The sequence below is a fragment of the Pezoporus occidentalis genome, unplaced genomic scaffold, assembly GCF_034315485.1.
Source record: "Pezoporus occidentalis ecotype Australia unplaced genomic scaffold, CSIRO_AGI_Poc_V1 ctg125, whole genome shotgun sequence".
Classification (NCBI taxonomy): domain Eukaryota; kingdom Metazoa; phylum Chordata; class Aves; order Psittaciformes; family Psittacidae; genus Pezoporus; species Pezoporus occidentalis.
Genome location: NW_026913049.1, coordinates 1,057,122 through 1,079,578, shown reverse-complemented (window position 1 = coordinate 1,079,578; position 22,457 = coordinate 1,057,122). Strand labels below are relative to the sequence as shown.

Here is a 22,457-nt window from a genome sequence, read left to right as displayed (position 1 = left end):
TTTTCAATTTTTTTTTTTTTTTTTTTTCCCCCACAAGGTACCCAATAACGTGCATCAGTGTGCAGTGAAGAAGACTGACTGAATCTTGTTTATCGTAAGTCCTGGCAAATAGCCACAGCCTAGCAAACTGAGACTAATCATTAGCTGGGTTATTTCCATCTGGTGTTGTTTGTAATGCTTTTCCAGTACATGTAACTTAATAATAATAACATGGCTGAGTAAATGCCTCATTCTATAACACAAGTAATCCTAAAAAGTTACATAAACATTTCCAATCAACAGACCTTGTGAAGTCTATTCTTTTCTATTTGCAGATAGGGAAATCAAGGAGCAGTATTTTTTAAGGTAATATTTTTTTTAAAGATACTTGAAATCATCTGGGTTTTTAAGATGTTGACTTTGAATCACTTTAATGCTATCCTGATTTGTGAATATGTCAAGCACTTGTGGCTCACTGCCTTCACTCTCACACTGCTGTTCTGTGTTGAGTGCCTCTCAGAACAAAACTCTGTGGTAGGTAACAAAACGAAGACACCCAAACTTTGTGCAGATCCTTGTAAATTTGGACCTCCTAAATAATTTATACAAACTCAAGCAGTGAGTCACTGTTTACACAGTAAAAGAAATTAAGTCTCCTGCCTGTCTATGTACTTTACTTTGGAAACATGCCGGTTCCCAGATAGCAGTTACTCCAATTAGAGAAGAATGGTCCATTAAAGCTACAAGGAAAATAGCATTACTTAATCAGTCACTACAAGAGAAAAGTAGTGCAGGTGTAAAGATCAGATGATACACAGTGCCTGTAACTAAAAAAAACAGTAAGGACAAAAGGTAACTTAACTGTTTTCCAAGCCAGCGGAAAGTACTGAGGTGTAGCATCATGATAACTGCAGAGTGAAGAGGGCTCAGCTGCCAATAGTGGCTACTGTGGCTTTGCTATGTCATTCAGAGCATTTTCTGCTCAAGCTACTGTAAAAGTAAGTTACACCAGGATCTGACACATAGCTGCTACAGTTCTGTGCAAGTTAAGTATAGGTGGGGTGAATAAGATAAAAATCAGGGATACAGGGCCAATCAATTTAAGGAAGATCAGCAGAGTACATTTCTTTGTTTATGAAAAGGATGTTCAGGGGAGAGATATGTACTTTGATTGTCCTAAACATAGTAAAATTCATTTCTAAAAATATCAGTTCAGTTAAAGACATGTTGAAATTGTGTTAGACAATGTGTGCTGGTCCACACCAGAGAAACTGGATCTGTTTGGATCAGATCCCAGGTTTATAACTATTAAAGGATGTATTCTGAAGACATTCATTTGGATTAAAAATGTTACCGCAACACACATGAATGTCTGCACATATATATCCCTTTTATTGCTTTCTTATTGGGAACCCAGCTGATTGGACTAATGACTGAAGCCCCCTCCATCACCCTGAGACCATTAGATGCCCACTGCTGTCCTCTTGCTCTCCTTCCCATATTGCCTGGTGCTTCAAATCTCAGTTAGGCTGCAACTAGTGCAACTGTCTGTCCCAGAAAGCCCATTAGACTTTTATTTCTCCGTATTGCTGGTGTTCTTAATATCTTCCTTTTTGCTTTCCTTCCCTTTCTTCATTTGCCCTTCTCTTGCTTCTCCATCAACCTTAGAAATTTACCTCTGATAAAAGGTTAAGGTAAAATGGAGGGGATGGACTACTGCTATGCCTAATCAATAATTCTTCCCAGATTCATATGGCAGTGTATGGCTCAGCTAAGTACATGCCAGCATTTTTATTATTATTATTTATTTTTTTATTTTTTCATTTTTTAAAACCCTCTCAGTGGTTTTCAAATCAATAATAGTCTTCTTATTAGTTCTGGAACACTCTTGACTATTTGGACTGGTTTGGTGTGTTACTGAAAAAGTCATGATGTTACTAGTCCATGGAGAAATAGGATCAAGTAAAAAGGCCTCACTAGCTCATCTTGTGACACAAGTCATAACATTGTTTATAATATTAATCTGCTAGCAACATAGAAACCACTCAGGGAGCTAAAGGCCAGTCAGTCTCACTTAGATCTCTGGAAGATAATGGAACAACTAATGCTGGAAGCCATTTCCAGCTACATGAAGGACTAGAAAATCATCAGGAATAGTCAGTATAACTTCACCAAAGGGAGGTCGTGTTAGACCAAACCACTAAAACTCTGTAATGAAATGACTGGCTTGATAGAGGTGGGGAGAGCAGTGGGTATTTTCTACCTGGACTTCAGTAACACCTTTGACACTGTCTCCCAGAAGATCCTCACAGACAAGCTCTTGATGTTTGGGCTGAATGAGCAGACATTCAGGTGGACTGAAAACTGGCTGAATAGCCAAGCCTGGAGGATGTTGATCAGTATTGTAGTATCTAGTTGGATGGAGGTGAAAAACTGGCAGTGTACCCCAGGAGTCAGTAGTGGGTCCAGTCCATTTTAACACCTTCATTAATGATTTGTATGATGGGACAGAGTGTACTCCCGGCAAGTTTGCAGATGACACAATACCAAGAGGTCATGCTGCCATCCTGAGGGACTTTGACAGACTGAAGAAATGGTCTGACCCCATGAACCTCATGAAGTTCAAGAAGAGAATGTGCCAAATCCTGTACCTGGAGGGGAACAACCCCAGGCACCAACAAATGCTGGGGACTGCATAGCTGTAAAGCAGCTTGGCGAAAAGGACCTGGAGGTCCTGGTGCACACCAGGATTATTATGGGCCAGCAGCCAGTCCTTATCACAGAGAAAGCCAATGGTATCCTGGGCTGCATTAGACAAATTATTGCCAACAGGTGGAGGGAGAAGGTCTTTTATAGTGTATTAGAAACCTTAGTGCAATTTAGACAAGTGTATTTTTCAATATTTCCTGAGTAGTTCTTTAACGGACTCACTGGCAGGGTAGCCTGAGAAGTAGAAAAGGCCTTGACTCTGTGTAAGCCGTGCACCAGCAATAATTAAACCATCCCTGTGTCATCAACACTGTTCATCAAAAATCGAAAGTTTGGCACTATACCAGCTAGTATGAAGAAATAAAACTCTATCCCAACCCAAACCCACTACAATCAGTTAACCCAATGTTTTTTTAGGCTTCTGTACGGTTAACAAAGGCAAAGTAGGGAGTAATTTACAATAGGAACTAGTGCAGCCCAGTACAATAAGATCAGTATAAGAAAGTGTTAGTTGAGGTCCGTACATGAATATGAATAGCCACATATGGCACATGGTGTTTACCACGGAGTAAGCTAGTCTGTCCTGAACATCTCTACCACACATGTGCTTTGAAGCTCTTCAAAAGACTGACTGCTGGTCCTTGTGTTCCAGTTATGAGCTAGAGAGTCTTTGCTGCACTCCTGGAGTGGAATTCCCATTCTATGTCATTAAAAAGAAATCTGTTTGGTATATACCAAAACTGCATTGCAAAGCACAGAGACAGACACAGAGAAGAAGGATGGGCAGAGTATTTTGTATTTAAATCAAAACTGCACTAGAGCTTTGGATTAAAATACTGATGTGTTGTTCCCTTTTCCCTCTCTTCCTCTTCCCTTTGTTTTTCATTTCCCCTCCCATTTTACCCTTCTCCTCTCCTCTCCTCTCCTCTCCTCTCCTCTCCTCAACAGGGGACCTCTCATGACAGACATTTCCTGGAGAATTATCTCCTGAGTAGAGAGAGAGCTGCTAACATAGAACACTATATCATGTTTAACAATTATCATCAATATTTATAACACTTTTATGTACAACATGTTGAGTCACATTAGCAGACAGGAATGAAACCTACATAGATTCATTGGAAAAATTGTGAAGCAGCAGCAGGTCATCAGCTTAAAATTCCAGTTGCATCCCTCTTGAAAAGAATTGCCTCTTTAACCAGTTCATTTTTTTTGAATAACAGACTCACTGGCTTTTGAAAATGTCATCCTGTTACTCCAGATACATGAGTACAAAATTTTCCAAATTTTTCTTTTGACTTTGGAAAGAATGAAGAATGGAGAAATAAGTTCTATTTTGTTTTGAATATGCTTGAGTGTGAGGTGGGGGAACTAACATTTAATTGATTATTGGACCTGGCTAATTTTCTAGTTAAGTTTGGCATGAGAACACTGAAGAAAGCACTGTAAAATGAAAAGACAATTGTATGAAAGGGCTCATAGAGCTGCAACAATTACTACATTTATGTAAGCAATACAAATATTTGCAGCATGTTAATTTCAGCATGTAAAACTGGAATGCATCTGCCCCTAGACAAAATTGTCAGAAGCCACCTCAGCAAACTACTGTTCCTTATATCCATTCTTGTCTTTAACTTTTTTAAAGAAAGACAATGATCCTTCATTTTTTTGCACAGGATTAGCACATACCTTTTTCTTTCTCCTATGTAAATGAAGAAGCATTTTCTTGTGAAAAATTAACATAATTTGAATTTATGTAGGCAATATGTAATAGTTAGAAAGTGAGCAGAGACAGAAGTTTGTTAAGGTGTGTGCTCATACAGGTACAAAACTAAAAAAAAAAAGATCTATAGCTATTTCTCAACTGAAAATTATTAATAATAAAAGGAAGGAAAAAGCTATACTAAAGGTCTTTCTGTACAGGTCTTTCTACAAACCCCAACTAACTATTAATCATTGAAAAAAATGAAGCTTTTCTTGAGAAAACATTTCATCTGTACATGCCATGACTTTTTCTGTTAATGAGCATTTTTCTAAAATCACTATTATTTAAATAAACATATTATTTATTCTCACAAACAAAAAATATAGTATTATACGAATTTTCATTATTGCAACAAACAGTACATAAAACAGTACCACACAGGTTACTAGGTAGCTAACAATAGCTGTGGGCTGAGTCAGCGAATGATGCTGTGTTCAGAAAGGGATGACCTTCTTCTTGTCTTAAGGAAACATTTTAGTTACAGATTTTAGCAAATAACAACAACTTAATACACACATACTAAGTTAAATGGTAGTAGTTAACAATTTCAAATACATTTTAAAAGGGCAATTGATTTTGGTATTCCTTTAAAAGCAATCTAAACTTTTTACTACTTTCTTCTATTAACCCTGACTGAATTAAGATCTTTTCATTATCCTGGAGATGAAGTAGTATCAGGATATTCTTTGGATGGAATATAACACAAATGGATGAAAACGTGATTTGTTCAACATTAACCCCATCAGGCTATATTATGATTACTGTGACCTTTGTAATGTGTGAAGAATTGCTCTTTTTTTCTACTTACTGTACTTGTATAAATAGAACTAACTGGAATTTGGATATCATCCATATTCAGCACTGCATGTGTACTGTGAATATAACTGCAAATCTACTAGATTCAAAGCATGCATTTTGTTTTGACCAAGCTAGTTCTAATCCTAAAGCATGCTTCTTCAGCCTTGTTACATACATGAATCATCTTTCACTCTGTCAGTTGCCGTATGTAATTCTCTGAATTCCTAATACTTCCTTTCCTTAGATTCTCTGTGGGCAGAGATGTTAAAAATACATATAGTATCATAAAATTCTTTAATGTTTTAAATATGCATCATATGTCTGTTACCTATCTTTTTTTCTTTCAGAATGTCCTGAGATTATTTTAAGTAATGGTTTGGTTTTGTGTTGGTTTTTTTTTTTTTAATTAATAGCAGACTACTAAGACTGAGATTAAATTTTATATGGCTACACATTCTTAATAAAACATTTTTATATTTAGACAGGTACTCTTAACATTGTATTTAATTTGCTACTTTTTATGCATTTATTTCTTCAGCTGTGTTTGAAAGTCAAAAGGAAAGAAAAACAAATTAGATCTCTCAAATCCTGACCCTTCAATCATAGCCAATCAAGGTACATAATGAATTCCTCTGTTCTGATAGCAACTGAGTTGAAGGGTGGTTTGTAATATCCGCTTCATAGTTTTTTAACTCAGTTTCAAAACACTTCAGAAAAAAAGGGAAAGTCTTAAAAAAAAATATTTTCCAGTTAACCAAAACAAATAGACTTGGTTATTTTTATGGGAGGTTTTAGAAATTAATATATGTTTAAAGATGGTGACAGCATTATATCCTGACAGATATATATCCTGAGCTCCACTGAGGAAACTGGTCATATGACCATTTTTAGTCTATAAAGGGAAATACACTTCATTAGAGCAAGCTCAGTGTATATATAAGCTGACAGTTATCTGAAACATAAATTTTGAGGTTTAAGTCCATGGAAAACAAAAAACTCAAGTACAAAGTCACTTCTGAGTTTCAAGAAATTGTAGGAACATTAGCTAAGCTCAGTTTTTCAATTAGGTGAAATCTTAATAGCTTGTAATACTTATTTTCTTCAAATTTCTTGAAACTGCAGAACTTTGCCTATGGCAGTAAATGTGCCAGTTTTTAGGTTAAAGGGATTTGCAAAGACAAAGAAAATGCAAGTAGTAGTAGAAAGTCACAGTGTTTAAAACTGGCAATTGTGAAAACCTAAATATAGACCCAGTGCATTTATCAATGCTAGAACTTTATAGCAAAGCAGATGTATTTCTTTCACAATCTTCTATAGTCATCTACCTGTTCATACACCTATTCTCTCCCTCTTTCTTTGTATTTCTTGTAAGACTCTGAACCAGTATTCATTGCCTTATAAAATGACTGTACTGTAAAAGTTTTTGTGGATTCAGCTAATGAACTGATTCCTCTGGAATTTTAATTCCCTTTAATATTTTCAGAAATAACCTAGAATTCCACTGCAGTATGTGTTTTCAGACAAAACCACTGTAGAGGAAAAGCTTGAGGGTATTCTTATAAATTTAATGATGACATTACAAAACAATGTAAAGAAAATGGGACTAAAGCACTACTTTAAACAAAAGCATTCTACTAAATTCTGAAACAAAGTTATTTCAGTGTAATTCCTAAGAAAGCTAAACCAAACAAAGCTGATATTTGAAATGCAAATGATGAGGTTTGGAAATTAAAGCTTTTGGAGTAAGAATTACATCTTAAATTTCCTGTTCCGTCATACAGGCCCTTTGGTAAATCAAGACAGACCTGATATCTATGGACCTGTCATATTTAGCTAGAGTATTGAAAGTGCAAATCTCACATGTGATGTTAGTATCTAGTCTGTTCAAACTTCAAGACCTATTTGGTGGTATCTTGTTAATTCCTAATGGGAGATAAACAGCTTTGAGAGGCTGAAGTTAGTCCTTGTTTTAGCAGCAGATTGGAAAAGATGATCTCCCTTCAAACCTAATTTTTCACCTGACTCTGCTAAACATCCTTGTGACACTTTTCCCTACTTCTAAGTCTTTTACTGAGTTTGTATAATACACAAGCCATAATTCATAAACTAACCCCATAACACAGATAATCACAAAATCAGGTGAGTGTATCATTATGATGTTATTAAATGACTTGAAATCAGTCTCAGCTTTTGCAGCTTGACAGGGATGCATCAGAAGTGTGACCAGTAGGTCAAAGCAGGTGATTCTAACCCTCTGATCTGCTCATGAGATCCCACCTGTGTACAGTTCTGGTTTCCCCAACATAAGAAAGACATAGAACTGTTGGAGCAAGTACAGAGAAGGGCCATGAAGATTTTAAAGGGGTTGGAGCACCTCCCATATGAAAACAGGCTAAGAAAATTGGGGCTATTCAGCCTAGAGAAGACTGCATGGAGACCTCAAAGCAGCCTTCCAGTATCTGAAGGGGGCCTACAAGGATGCTGGGGAGGGACTCTTCATCAGGGACTGCAGTGATAGGACAAGGGGTAATGGATTAAAACTTAAACAGGAGAGAGTCAGGTTAGATATAAGGAAGAAGTTCTTTACTGTGAGGATGGTAAGGCACTGGAACAGGTTGTCCAAGGAAGTTGTGATAGTACATCTTTGGAAGTGTTCAAGGCCAAGTTGGACAGAGCCTTGGGTGACATGGTCTAGTGGGAGATGTCCCTGACCATGGCAGGGCGGTTGGAACTAGATCATCTTGGGATCCTTTCCAACCCTAACTATTCTCTGATTCTGTGATTCTGTGATTCTGTGATTCTATGACTATATATCAGATTTCTGCGGTAAATTATTTCTTAGCTATATTAAATTACACCTTATGCTGCATGTCAGTAGACATCTTTGCACCCAGCCATTAATATTGGTGTGTTAAGGGCTGTAGCATTCCATGATATGTGAGGAAAAATAGTTTTTGAGTTTCAGTTAACTCTTTCTTCTGCTCTCTCAGATATGCTTTGGTCAACAGCTCTGTTTTAATAGGTGTTATGTACATTCACTGAACTGAATAGGGGATAGCAGCAATTACTGGTACTTCAATAATAAAGCACAGGCTAAAGCTGAAATGGGTATGTGTAAAAATATATTCGGATTGGATTTCCTGAAAATTAATTGCAAATGGGGTTATGGGAAAAAATAATAAAATCACTTTCTTGTGATTTCCTTAAATTCAGGAAAAATAGAAGGATGTTAGCTTCCATACACAACGGAATGTTAGTGACTCCAATTCTATTTTGAATGTAGTCTTATAAAAACAGCAATCATATTAAGTACACATATCTCTAGTATATCTGTGCACTTCATCTTCTTTTTAAAGCACATAGAAACATGCCTTTTGTTTATGATGAAAAATATGACAGTGTGACATTTTATTTAACTACAAAGTCTGATGTGTTTAATAGCACAAATTTGGCCTCCAACTTGATAGTTCTGTCTCTTATAATCAATGGTTAGACTCGAGGGCACCAACTTGGTCATCAAGATCAATATTGGAAAAAATATAGCTTGTCAAGGCCTCTTGGCCCCTTATTGATTTAAGGAGGGTACTGCAGAGAATTTAATAATGATGTTACAGCTGTTGGCCAACAAACAGAAGCTTCTTTCATTGATTTCAGTACAGGCAGATGAATAACACAAAAATACAATTACCCTAGACACTGGAGTAAGACTTGTTACAGAGCTTCTGAAGCATGTATTTGGGAAGTGTGGTGGTTCATGGAAGAACTTTCTGGCAGACTAATTTGGATTCATATTTGAAAGAATACAGATTGCTGAAACTGAGTCAAGAGGATTTTTAGATTCCTTTAAGAAAGTATACTAATTTTGCCAACCTGGACAAACCCACCTAGTTTTTCTAAGATTACATGAAGGGGTATTTGATGTGAAGATGATTCCCTCCCACATTTTTATCTCAATTTAATGTAATTTAAAAAAAAAAAAAGGTATCTTGAAAAAGACTTCCATTTTTCTTGGTAACCCTTTCTGTATTCTGTCTCTTGCAATGCCTCCTCCTCAAACTGAAAACGTCAGGTGTTATTCCAGTACTGTAGTTTTAAACAAATAAACCCCTGTCATTTACTCCTACTCACTGGGAAATTTAAATTATCATGTTTGAACCTTTTTGTAAATACAATAGGTTTCACAGAGACTAGGAAGGTCGGATTTCTTCATTTACCTTTAGTGATTAGAAACTGCTTGGAAAGAAAGTTCCCCATGGGTCAAAGAGCACTTCAAAGATAAAAGAAATGCCTCTTAAGTTTTATATTTATTTAGAATTTATTCCTTTTTATTATTATAAGAGGAACTAATTAACATTAGCATGAGTGGTTAGAGAATCCCCTTTAGCCCTCTGATGGAAATAGGAAAAACCCTGCATCTCGTTGTACCACTGTTATTTTCACATGTAATATTTACCTCAGTTGTCACTGTCCTTATACTATGACAAATGGAACTTTTTAAAGACTTGGAAATACTTTCTAATATTTTAAAATTATTAATATGTATAATACTTTAATTGTAACAATTTAAAATAGAAGCATAAACTGTGCTATAAAATACTGAAAAATAATTATATTCACTGAATGCTTCCTACGACACATGAAAAATTCTGCACCAAAAGAAAGGTAAGGGCAGGAGGAAGGAAGCAGAAGAGTTTTCCTAGCTTTTTTTTTAGAGACAAAACCCTTCCATCTCAGAAACAGAGAACCAACCAAGTTTTCTCTGGTTTTAAAGCAACAGCCACATATTTGTGTCAGTGAACTTGTGGATGGGAATGTACTGCTACTAGTTCCCACCTACTGAACCTGTTCTCCATCCCCTCAGAAATGCAGAAAATCTCTAAGGATTTGCATTTTCTATTATCTGCAGACACCAAAATACTGAGAGCAGCAGAAGCTAAGGCCCAGAGGGGCAGGGGGAAGACATGCCATTCAGTCCTGTCAGTCCCTACAGGCAAACTGCTATCAGCAGAAGAAAGTTCCCACAAGTTCTCCAAGGCTCTAACCCCTAGAGTGTGGACTGGAACAATGCTGGAACGTGCTCATAGGGAGCTTTTACTTTTGTAGTGCTCATACGGAGCTTTTACTTTTGTAGTGCTCATACCCTTGCCAACAGTTTATGTTTAGAACCAGCCTCAATATACTTTGAACACCATGCTGAGTTTAGTTTTCACTTGTCTATTTCTTATGATGTCACGTTGTCATTATGCTTACAAGGCAGGGGCAAGCAGCTGTATAGCTGGTGACTGTTTAGATTATTCTAGAGTTTGCTTTGTTTAATAAGCCATATTCATTTGCTGGAATTCAGAGTCCTATGTGTTATAAAGAGCAAGTTGTGTTTAATTTAGTCACATAGAATTGAGATACCACTTGGATACCTAGTTCAGCATAGCCTAATCTTACTAAAAAAACCTTTTGCATAACAAAAGGAAAAATTATAAGAATGTGGCTTTCACTCTATTCCTTCCAGTCGCACCTGAAAAAGCAGCAACATTTTCTAGCCAACTACTGAACATGACACCTATGGGTCCCTAATGAATTAATTATCTTCTAGTAGAATTTATTTCTTGTTTTGCTACATGGAATTGTGAATTCAAGGTCTCCACTTATCTCTCTCTGCCTTCTATGTCTATTACTCTTTTAAGATGTATTGTTATTGCCTCATGTACCTGGAGGGCAAAACAGCAATCCGGCTTTCATTATACTGAGGATTATCCAATCCAGTAAGGATAGTGTTTGATGAACAACTTAATAGCAGTGCTGGCCTAAGCAGCTTTGTATTCCCCTCATCCTCCCCTGGTGTAGCCCTTGGATGCTCATCCTGGCCTCTGTTCTGAACACTTGGAAACTGTGAGTGCAGGGAGTGTGCAAACTGGAGATCGACTCTGCCTATGATAAGCCTATCAACATAAGCCTGTCAACATTCTCACCAAGTATAGAACGATGTCTGATGCCACTGACTATATGAATTCTGGTATAAGGCAAAGAAAACGGGATGAAATGCTACCCTGACTCTTTTTCCTATTTTCTGTGTTGGGCAACATGAATAAGAATATGCAGATGCTTTTCTGATCTTGATAGACATTTTTTCACCAGTTTAAAAACAAACTTCCCTCTTTTTATTTCCTGCTATCCCACATATTTTTCAAGGTAATTGGTAAAGTCTTGCAGCTTCAACACCAGTCACCATTTCTCCTCTGCTAGTCATTTGCCTGGTTTTGAGATGATACCTAGTTTTGGTAGTCAGGTGCATCTGACTTTCCCCGTTAGCTCTCACATTTCTCTGTAATCAATTTCCCTCTTTACTCAACAAGTCAGCCTATCTGCCTAATACAACATTCTCTTTGTTATGACAAAGAAGGACAAGTTAGACATGGATTTTCAGTTAGAAATGCAGATGCCATTTCAGCATAAAGAAAGAAAAGACAAAACAGAAAGAGTTAACAAGAAGAAAAAATTGTTGAAGACCAAGGAACGAGTCTAGAGAGAAAACGTGGAAATACCTGAATATTGATTTTTTTTTCAGAACTTTTTGTCTCTCATTTATTACTTACAGCATGTGGCAGATTAATGAGAAGTCATATGATTTAAATACTGTGGCTAAATTACAACTAATGTATAGGGGAGAAACAGAAGTAATAATCAAAAAACACTGAAAAATTATAAATGTTCAGCATTGATTATTTTAATACAGGAGAAGCTAAAAGTAGGAGGAAGAGACAAAATGAAGAAAAATGCACATTAACTATTAGGGTAGAAATTTTTCCAAGCATTAAATATTTTCCATTATGGAACAATCAATACCTTCTGGGAAGCTGAATATGCTGCTTCTTTGAAGCATCTACATTTTCCTTGGAAAAGCTGTAAAACTATATAGATAATTATGCTAGTCACAGGTCAATCAATCTAAAAAAACTAAGAAATTAAATATCTATTCTAGGGAACCTAAGAATGACATTCTGAATGCTGCACACACCAGGAAGAAGCTTGGAAGATATTCTAAAGATTTATCAGCTATTATTTGCTAATGAACATATTCTGAATTGCTGCTTAATATTAATACATGAGGATCAACACCAGAAAAATCCCAGAGAAAGTTAATATAGTTTTAATCACATTACTTTTGTAATGGGTATTAATTAGTCTTCAAAATGGTTATTTGTTAGCAAAGCCATCTGTATCCCATTAAATACCATTGTATTGTAACCAATAAAAGCCCACAGATTTTGTACTGACCTGGCAGTCTGGAACTGTCAATCTTTTGTTTTGGCTGAGCTTATTTTTTTACCTTGTTTTAGCTATAACAACAGTTTTCTAGCAGTCAGGTTATTAGTTATTCCTGTCTGGTTTTTTTAGTTGTGAGGTTCACACATCACAAGGCTATAACAACCCTTGTAGTGAATAAATATTAAACATTAGCCCAGGGAAACATAATCATATTGATGATAATCAGTGCTGGGGAAACCTACTATGTAACTTCAGTAGGTAATGGCTGAAAACAGCCAAACTTAAGACGGAAAGAAATGAAGACAGATCAAGCCAAGCAATCTATGTTGTAAAAGTGCATTATAAAATAAACAGTACAGACAGTTTAATAGATAAAGCAAAAGCTGTGCATGCAAGAAAAGCAAAATAAGAAATTAATTCACCATTTCTCAGGAGCAGGAAGATGTTCAGCCATCTCCAGGAAAGCAGATAGCCATCACACATAGTGGTTACTTGGGAAGACCAACACTCTAACTCCAAATGTCCCTCCTGCTTCCTCCTTCTTCCCCCAGCTTTTATTGCTGAGCATGATATCATAAAGTATGGGATATCCCTTTAGTCAGTTGGGGTCAGGTGTCCTGGCTGTGTCCCCTCCCAGGTGCTTGTGCACCCCCAGACTACTCGATGGCAGGGCAGTGTGAGAAGCAGAAAAGGCTTTGACTCTGTGTAAGCAATACTCAGCAGTAACTAAAACATCCCTGTATTGCCAACGCTGTTTTGGTCACAAATCCAAAACCCAGCACCATACGGGCTACTATAAAGAAAATTAACTATATCCCAGCCCAAACCAGTATATATTAAAATGAAATTCAGGAAGTTAGTTACCATGAAAAAAATCTAGATTCTTGATTACTAGACTTTAACTCCACAAAGGAACAGCTAGACAGGATGAGACCAAAGCTTTATCTAGCCCAGTAAACTGCAGAAAAATGACTCAATAATACAGACTTAGAAATAAGGCAAAACTATTGTAGAATCTTGACAGCTTCCAGGAATCTTTGATGCAGAGAACTTTCATCAGAATTTGTCCTTACAATCTGCTACATATGAAAGGCTAAAGTATACATAAATATTTTATAATATTATCCATAATAAGGGATGAATGTCTGAAGACAGAATGGAAATCATTCCTTGCTTAAAAATAGATCTTCTGCATTGCATCTTCAATATTTTGCACCTAAGATCACATAATAGCATGTGAAGATGTCATCTGAATGATAGCAATTGCCTGAACATTAGTGTTAACATATTTGCACAATCACAGCCCAATTCAGCACATATTCATTGCTATTTATCTCCATTCTGTAGTTTCACCTGCTTTTTCTTAGGTATGAATAAATCATTAGAACAGATGGCAAAGGCTTACCAACAAAAGGCACTGTCATTCTCAGCATAAGCCCACCATACTTAGTCAACATATATTTGCTAAAGCAAAACAGTGCTTCTGTGTTTTGGGAATGTATTCTGTTAGAATTGCTGATCATATTATTTTAACAATTAACTTAAAAGGGAACTATTCACTCATTCAATGAACTACATCTTTTCACTACAATCTTTAGTTAATTATAGATGGCTTGTTCTGATTACTTTCATTTCTTTGAAGGCTATGCACACACATACCACACACATACAATTTCATATCCTGTGGCGAGGATTCATTGTAAAGCAGCCAGATCTTGAAGATGAAACATTATTGAAATGCAGTGAGACTATTAGTCAAAGATCTTACTGATGTATGATTGCTTATGAATGTGTTTAGCTGCAGCTCAGCCTAAGAATCCTACAGTTGTTAAAACTTCATGTCAGCATAGCAAAGTCAAGAGTAAATGAAGGTATTTCCTGCAGTCCTTTCTTTCTGTAAACAATATGAATGGTGTAAACTGATCTAAGCAATAATGATAAAAGGTTTTTTTTTCACTGCATTTCCTTATTAGAGCTCACACTGTAACCACCCATATAGTATAAAAATGTAGATATAAAAACTAAAAAATATAAGGGTAGCATAAACAAAAATAAAGATTGAAATAGTAGCCTTTACTTTACCCCTGAACTGTCAGATTTCATTTCTGTCCTTTTCACTCTTTGTTCATGATTGCTATTTCTCTCAGATTGTAAAAAGATACAAGCCTGGAGAATGTATTTTTTATTTAGAATCAATTTTCTGTTTACATTTAGGTCCTCCTATGTCCTGTTCAAGTCACCAGCTGAATATGATCCAGAAATCATGGCGTGTTAGTGAAGCAGAACATACTAACCTTGTTTTATACCGATGTGCATTCTGCACAATAATACACTCTTCTACACTTGTAACAGACAACTTAGACATCAAAACTATAAGAATAGTCCATGAGGAAAAAGGTCTGGGCACGTATCTTTAATCCTACCTTGCCATAAAGAGAAAGGAATAAAACATTTGCAAAACTCGCTTTCAGGGTTACTTTAGATCTGATGTAGTGTGAGTTGATGCAGAGATAAAACCTTTGAGCTTTGCAATTTGCTGTTTAATATAACCTATAAAAACACAGTGCACCCTTTAAGTGTTAACCATTCTGGGACCTCACAGCCTAGATTATAATGAAATGGACATTATTTAATTACCTCCAAGTGACATATTTCTGAAATCTGTGAACTGCATAAACAAATTTTGACTAGGATTAATGCTATTAAAGAAAAAAAAAAGAAAAAATCCTTCTGATATAAAAGTTTTAACATAACTTTTTGAAGCCTTCTGAAGTGAATTTAGTGAAAACCAAAGTTAGAGATCTGACAGTCCTAGAGGTCAAACTGATAAAAAGAATAAAAAAATCCTAATTAGGATGTTGCATTAATCAGATTGAGGCACTGTATTTCCACAAACCCCAGTATTATGATTCTACTAAGTGAAATGACATTGATACACTTGTACGAATCAAAACCACACAACAAATAATGTAAGTGTCCCATATGCAGTGAAAACACTGATGAGGAAAACATCTGAGCAAAACAGAGTATAAAAATCTAAAGTTCTTTCATGAACACATAAATGGGTAGCTGTTATTTATTATGTCCTCAGACATTCTACCACTGTATTACCTGGCAGTTCAAAACCTTTTAACGAATCTCAGTGTTACAGAAGGTTTCATCTGAAAACCAATAAAGACTATCAAATTATAAGTATGACCTCTTCTATAACATAGGCACTGTAATTTAACCCAGTTACTCTTGCAATGAATGCAAGAGCTTTTATTGTTATGAAGCAAGACTTTCCTTCAGGAGCTGAAGAATCTATCACTCCTGATATCTGATCAATTATTAAAGGAGTATGCTATATTTCTAGCTAGAATTACTCTTGATTTAAATTCCACATATTGGCTCTCATTACCCCTCTCTTAGCAAAATTAAAGAATCTTTTCGCATTCATTATTTTTCTCCCCATGAAAGCATGACTCCAGGAAATGCTGAAAAATGTGCTTGGCTAAATTGCACTAAGACTTTTAATACACTATAAATGTGGTTTAATGATAGTATAATCTTACACAAAATGCTTATGAGTACTGAACAGTTACTTGCAGATACCTGACCAGTTAACTACCCATAATCATTTGGCTCATTTACTTACATAGCAATTATTTTATTTTAAGCAGAAATATCAAAAGACAAAAGATTAAAGCCGCTTATTCTAACCATTCAAATATTCACCTTTACCTGTGTGGAAGATTTTTGGATGTAATTCCCCTATGAAGACAAGCTGAGAAAGTTGGGGCTGTTCAGCCTGGAGAAGAGAAGGCTGTGTGGAGACCTCATAGCAGCCTTCCAGTATCTGAAGGGAGGGGCTACAGGGATGCTGGGGATGGACTGTTCATTAGGGACTGTAGTGAAAGGATGAGAGGTAATGGGTTAAAACTTAAACAGGGGAAGTTTAGACTGGATATAAGAAGGAAGTTCTTTCCTGTTAGGGTGGTGAGGCACTGGAATGAGTTGCCCAGGGAGGTTGTGAATGCTCCATCCCTGACGGTGTTCAAGGCCAGGTTGGATGAAGCCTTGGCTGACATGGTTTAGTGTGAGGTGTCCCTGCCCATGGCAGGGGGGCTGGAACTAGATGATCTTAAGGTCCTTTCTAACCCTAACTATTCTATGATTCTATGATTCTATGTATGTGATCATAGTTCATGAGTGTGTGTGTTTCTGTGTGTGGCTCTGTTTAATTCATGTTCATATGTCCGTTTCCTTTCTCCCCCATCCTATGGTCAGTACTCACCAAACAAAACATATAAGTAGAAATCTCAATGTTACCAAGAAATCAGATATTTTGTCAAAATGAAAGTTCCTAAAGTGAAAAGAGGAGAAAGGCTTTGTCAGTGAACCTAATGAGAGAATCTATGGAAGAAATGTGTGGTGGAGATTTTTTCTTGACTGGGCTTCAAATAATCCAATGGGTACAATGATGTTACAAATGTTTCAGCAACAAGAAGAATAGTCAGCCTCAGTTAATGCCTTGGTAGATATGCTTAAGTTTGTACAGGACACAGATAAGTGGGAAATAGCCTTCACTGATTCTGCTGCTCAAAGAATTACTTTTTCTTTGGATTCCTTTTCATTCCTGGTCTGAGTTTATATTCTTAGGGATTGATTAGTGTGGAGAGCACACTAGTTATGTCAGCATGAGGTTTACTGGTTGAACTCCTTTACACTTGATCCACTAAATCCTAGACCAAGGATAGATTTTTCAGCATTTTTTTCTTGCTTTCCAAAGCAGTAAAAACTAAAATAGTAAAGAGACTGTACATTGTGCAGTGTCTGGGGACTACAGCTGTCAGGCTAGGAATCTCCTTTCAGTTTTACTGACCCTGTTGTTCAAGCAAGCAGTTGCACTGTGGAACACAGTACTTAGTCTAGACCTGTGTTGCAAAGATGCAGCTTCCGGACCCTGATTCACCCTGACACAGACATATGCAGCATAAGGGCTATACCACACACCTGTTGCACTTACAAGAGGTTAGTTAAACTCACCTTGGAGAAAAAGATGAGAAAATTATGTTTTACAGCAGATTTAATAATTATTGATTCTGGAATTTAGCTGAATAAGGATGCTTCCATTGCAGTTTGTTTAAATGCTTCTTGCTGTTGCTGCTGGCTTTTAACCTGACTCTGCACATGTTGAAATTGATCACCTTATTTAAACTGCTTGAGAGTTTGAGCCCAGGTAAGGTTCGACAGAAAAAAAAAAAAAATTACTGCTCATCTCTACAAATGCCTGCAGACTATTAGGATTTATAAAATTCCATTGCCAAGATAATGTGCAGGTTAAACCGTGGTGTACTGAATTATTCATAACCAAACAGCACTCTCTGGAAGGGTATCATGTTTACAAACCACACATTTTAGAATTAGGCCAAATCAGCAACCGCATTTCTGTGTGCTATATATAATGAGGCAAAATTGATGGTAGACTGATTAAGAGACCCCAAGCTGACTGTGAATATAAAAGTGATTTGTTCAGCTGATTGAAGGAAGAAAGCCAATGGCTTTAAGCACTTCATCCAGCTAGTCAGAAAAATACTACCAAGATCATGGAAGCAAACAGCTGTTTCACTCACTCTCTGGGCCAGGAAAAGGTCTTCAGTAAAACATACTTAAAGCTGTGGCACTCAATTGCTTTATTTCAGACTTCTGTTATTCTGCTTTATAATCTTGGTAGAAATGATACTTCCAATTTATCAATATTTGTGTTTCTCAAGCAGTCCAAGAGCCATGCTCCAAAATTAACTGCCTTTTTTTTTTTTTAATTTTTCAATAAAACATTACTATTTGAATGGAAACATAATGTTCACTTAAGTAAATACAGGAGTGAAATTTCCCACCCAAAAGACACCATAAAAATGGATTCTAAAGTTTGCCTATTATGCTGAACAATATTCTGTCATAATTTATTTGTCCATCTCCTGCCTTTCACTTTTACACTGCAAAGTTATGTGTAGAACATGATTACATATGTTACATATAAAAAGCTATTGTATCATAGAATCACAGAATAGTTAGGGTTGGAAAGGACGATCATCAAGTTTCAACCCCCCTGCCATGGGCAGGGACACCTCACAGTAAATAGTGTCACCCAAGGCTCTGTCCAGCCTGGCCTTGAACACCACCAGGGATGGAGCATTCACAACCTCCCTGGGCAACCCATTCCAGTGCCTCACCACCCTGACAGTAAAGAATTTTTTCCTTATACCCAATCTAAACTTTCCCTGTTTAAGTTTTAAGCCATTGCCCTTTGTCCTATCACTACAGTCACTAGTGAAGAGTCCCTCTTTGGCATGCCTATAGCTCCCCTTCAGATACTGGAAGGCTGCTATGAGGTCTCCACGCAGCCTTCTCTTCTCCAGGCTGAACAGCCCCAACTTTCTCAGCCTATCTTCATACAGGAGCTGCTCCAGTCCCCTGATCATCCTCATGGCCCTTCTCTGGACTTGTTCCAACAGTTCCATGTCCTTTTTATGTTGAGGACACCAGAACTGCACACAATACTCCAGGTGAGGTCTCAGAAGAGCAGAGTAGACGGGCAGGATCACCTCCTTCCACCTTCTGGTCATGCTTCTTTTGATGCAGCCCAGGATACGGTTGGCTTTCTGGGCAGCGAGCGCACACTGCCTGCTCATGTTCATTTTCTTATCAACCAACACCCCCAAGTCCTTCTTTGCAGGGCTGCTCTGAATCTCTTCTCTGCCCAACCTGTAGCTGTGCCTGGGATTGCTCTGACCCATGTGTAGGACCTTGCACTTGTCATGGTTAAACTTCATGAGGTTGGCATCAGCCCACCTCACAAGCATGTCAAGGTCCCTCTGGATGGTATTCCTTCCCTTCAGTGTATCAACCAAATATATAAACAATATATATACAAGAAACAAAATGTATAAGTAAAGACTGGGGTTTTCTTGTTTTGGGGATTTGTTTGTTTTTTTTTGCTACAGTTGTAGTAATGAATCCCTTCGGAGCATTACCTTTACCTGCTTTTGAAATGGATTTACACCAGTAAATATCTACCATGTTCTTAGGGATAAATTTGCGCAACAGCATAAAGAAAATAACTAACATAAAAAAACCTTTCAAACATTTTCAAAGTACTGTATGTTTCAAAGACTTTAAAAGTACTGTATGTTTCACATTCTCCTTTGTATTTGGAATTTGGGATAAAAGAGGTTTTTCTTTTTTTTTTAAGCCAGTATTCTATCAGCTATGTGTTGCCTATGTTTTATGAAAGTACCCACTGCCATGAAAGTATCTGATATTGTACTGTAAAAAAATATACATATCTAGCCACTGGAAGATTGGCATAAACATTAATGAAATTTATGAGTGCCAAAAATTTTTATAAAAATTCCAAAGTTGGAAAGGAATGATTTCATTAGCAGAATGCAACTAGCTTCTCCCCACCCCCACCCCCCATCATAAAAGTCTTGCTGCAATGGAAATCCATTTCAGAAACACTTTCAAAGGAGCTATCCTCTACGTTTTCCTTTTCTCTTACAGGTTACCTTTTCTATGCTGCTTTACACTTTTATAAATGAGAAAGCAATGTTTTGGTCATTTGTTTCCTTGTTTTTCCAAATCACAGACTCTCTACTACATCACATATTTTTTCATCATCATTTTGCTGTTTCCACCTCTATTAAAGTGCATCTTTGCACTCCATTTCATTAAATATATATATAGTACATATAACTGAAAAAGGGAGCAAGTAATCACACATTTTCTTTTTCTGATACGGGTTTATTTCCACTATGGTTTTTACTTTTCAGTTGTTTCCGTTCCTCTCAGGTCCTTCCATGCAACTTATGCTTTCCCTAAGCTTCCAGTCAAGATGCTATCCATTATTTATTAAGTCATCCTTTCTACGCTAAAGTTTTTTTTTTTTAGTTACCCCACATCTCCATTCATCTACTCTCAGTGAAGGTATTACTGATAGTATATTATACAATGCAAAAACACTGGTGGGGGGAACACCCCTGGAAGAATGAAAATTCATAAGAAGAAGTTTTATGTCTAAGGAATAACACTTTTCAAGGTTAAACTTCAAACTCTCAGTAGAACAACAGCAGCAATTAACTGTTCCACAGTGCTTCATGCATAGCCCTGAAAGGACTTCTTATAAGTTTGTTTCAATTTTTCTTAGGAAAATTTACATATCATAAAAGCAGCTGCAGAAGTAATAAAATTTTGGACCACGACATCTTCTCGTGGCTTTTGATAATAAGGTTACTACATAATTCAAAGTAATTTTTTTTTAAACATGGATTTCATATACACAAAATGTTAATCTATGCTTCACTTTAACTTGTGAATGCCATTTGACATTAGTTTGTTGTTATTTTTATTACTTGATTTACTATACTACTTCTGCATATTTTTTCATCATGAGCAATGAATAATGTCAATTTCAATGTTTCAATATACATAGTATGTCACAATAATTTTCCAGATAGGCATACATAGCTTTTATGTGAACTTTCATCTACCAAGACCAACAAGACAGATTTTGTTCAACTCTCTGGAAATACAGGAAAACCACCTACTTAGTATAAAAATTACATTGAAACAAGCAGCCTACCTGTGTTTTCAGAATATTTAAATTAAATTCAGTTCAATTAAACTGAATTCCAATGGGGCAGAACACAATTATGAAGTATGTCAAGTTCTTTCCTCTTTATTTCTATTCATTTGTTTGCTTCTTTAGGTCTTTAAAATTCTTAGGTAGCAGCTTGGTTTAGGTAACAAGAACGTAAAACCAGATATCCTGACTTGAAAGACATCCTTGTCTCTAAACTGGAGAGACATAAATGTGATGGATGGACCACCTGGTGGATAAAGAATTGGTTGGATGACCGCATGCAGAGAGCTGCAGTCAACACCTCAATGTCCAAATGGAGACCAGTAACGAGTGGTGTCCCTCAGGGATCAGTATTGGGACTGATCCTGTTCAACATCTATGTCAGTGACATGGACAGAGCGATTGAGCGCACCCTCAGCAAGTTTGCTGATGACACCAAGCTGTGTGGTTCGGTTGATACGCTGGAGGGAAGGAATGCCATCCAGAGGGACCTTGACATGCTTGTGAGTTGGGCTGATGCCAGCCTCATGAAGTTTAACCAAGCCAAGTACAAGGTCCTACACCTGGGTCGGAGCAATCCCAGGCACAGCTACAGGTTGGGCAGAGAAGAGATTCAGAGCAGCCCTGCAGAGAAGGACTTGGGGGTGTTGGTCGATGACAAAATGAACATGAGCCAGCTTCAGTGTGCGCTGGCAGCCCAGAAAGCCAACCGTGTCCTGGACTGCTTCAAAAGAAGCATGACCAGAAGGTGGAAGGAGGTGATCCTGCCCCTCTACTCTGCTCTCGTGAGACCTCACCTGGAGTACTGTGTGCAGTTCTGGTATCTTCAACATAAGAAGGATGTGGAGCTGTTGGAGCAAGTCCAGAGAAGGGCCACGAGAACGATCAGGGGACTGGAGCACCTCCTGTATGGAGACAGGCTGAGAAAGTTGGGGCTGTTCAGCCTGGAGAAGGCTGCATGGAGACCTCATAGCAGCCTTCCAGTATCTGAAGGGGGCCTGGTAGGATGCTGGGAGCTATTTTTCATTAGTGACTGTAGTGACAGGACAAGGGGTAATGGGCTCAAACAGCAATAGTGGAAGTTGAGGTTAGACATAAGAAAGAAGTTCCTTACTGAGAGGGTGGTGATGCACTGGAACAGGTTGCCCAAGGAAGTGGCAAATGCTCCTTCTCTGGAAGTGTTCAAGACCAGGTTGGACAGAGCCATGGGCAACATTGTCTAGGGTGAAGCATCGCTGACCATGGCAGGAGGGGTGGAATTAGGTGATCTTAAGGTCCTTTCCGATCCAAACCATTCTACTATCCTATGATTCTATCACA

General features: G+C 37.2%; 1 protein-coding gene across 7 annotated transcripts in view; it reads right to left on the bottom strand.

Annotated features, from left to right (window-relative positions):
• The window catches only part of CNTN5 (contactin 5), a 642,522-nt gene that overhangs the window by 460,740 nt on the left and 159,325 nt on the right, over positions 1-22,457 (bottom strand). For 2 of the 7 annotated variants that reach the window (XM_062607746.1, XM_062607751.1), the window contains exon 2: positions 16,791-16,859. The exons of the other annotated variants lie outside the window; for them this stretch is intronic. The gene's annotated coding sequence lies outside the window, so the exon portion shown is untranslated. The remainder of the gene's footprint in view (positions 1-16,790; positions 16,860-22,457) is intronic. 7 annotated transcript variants of the gene reach the window in all.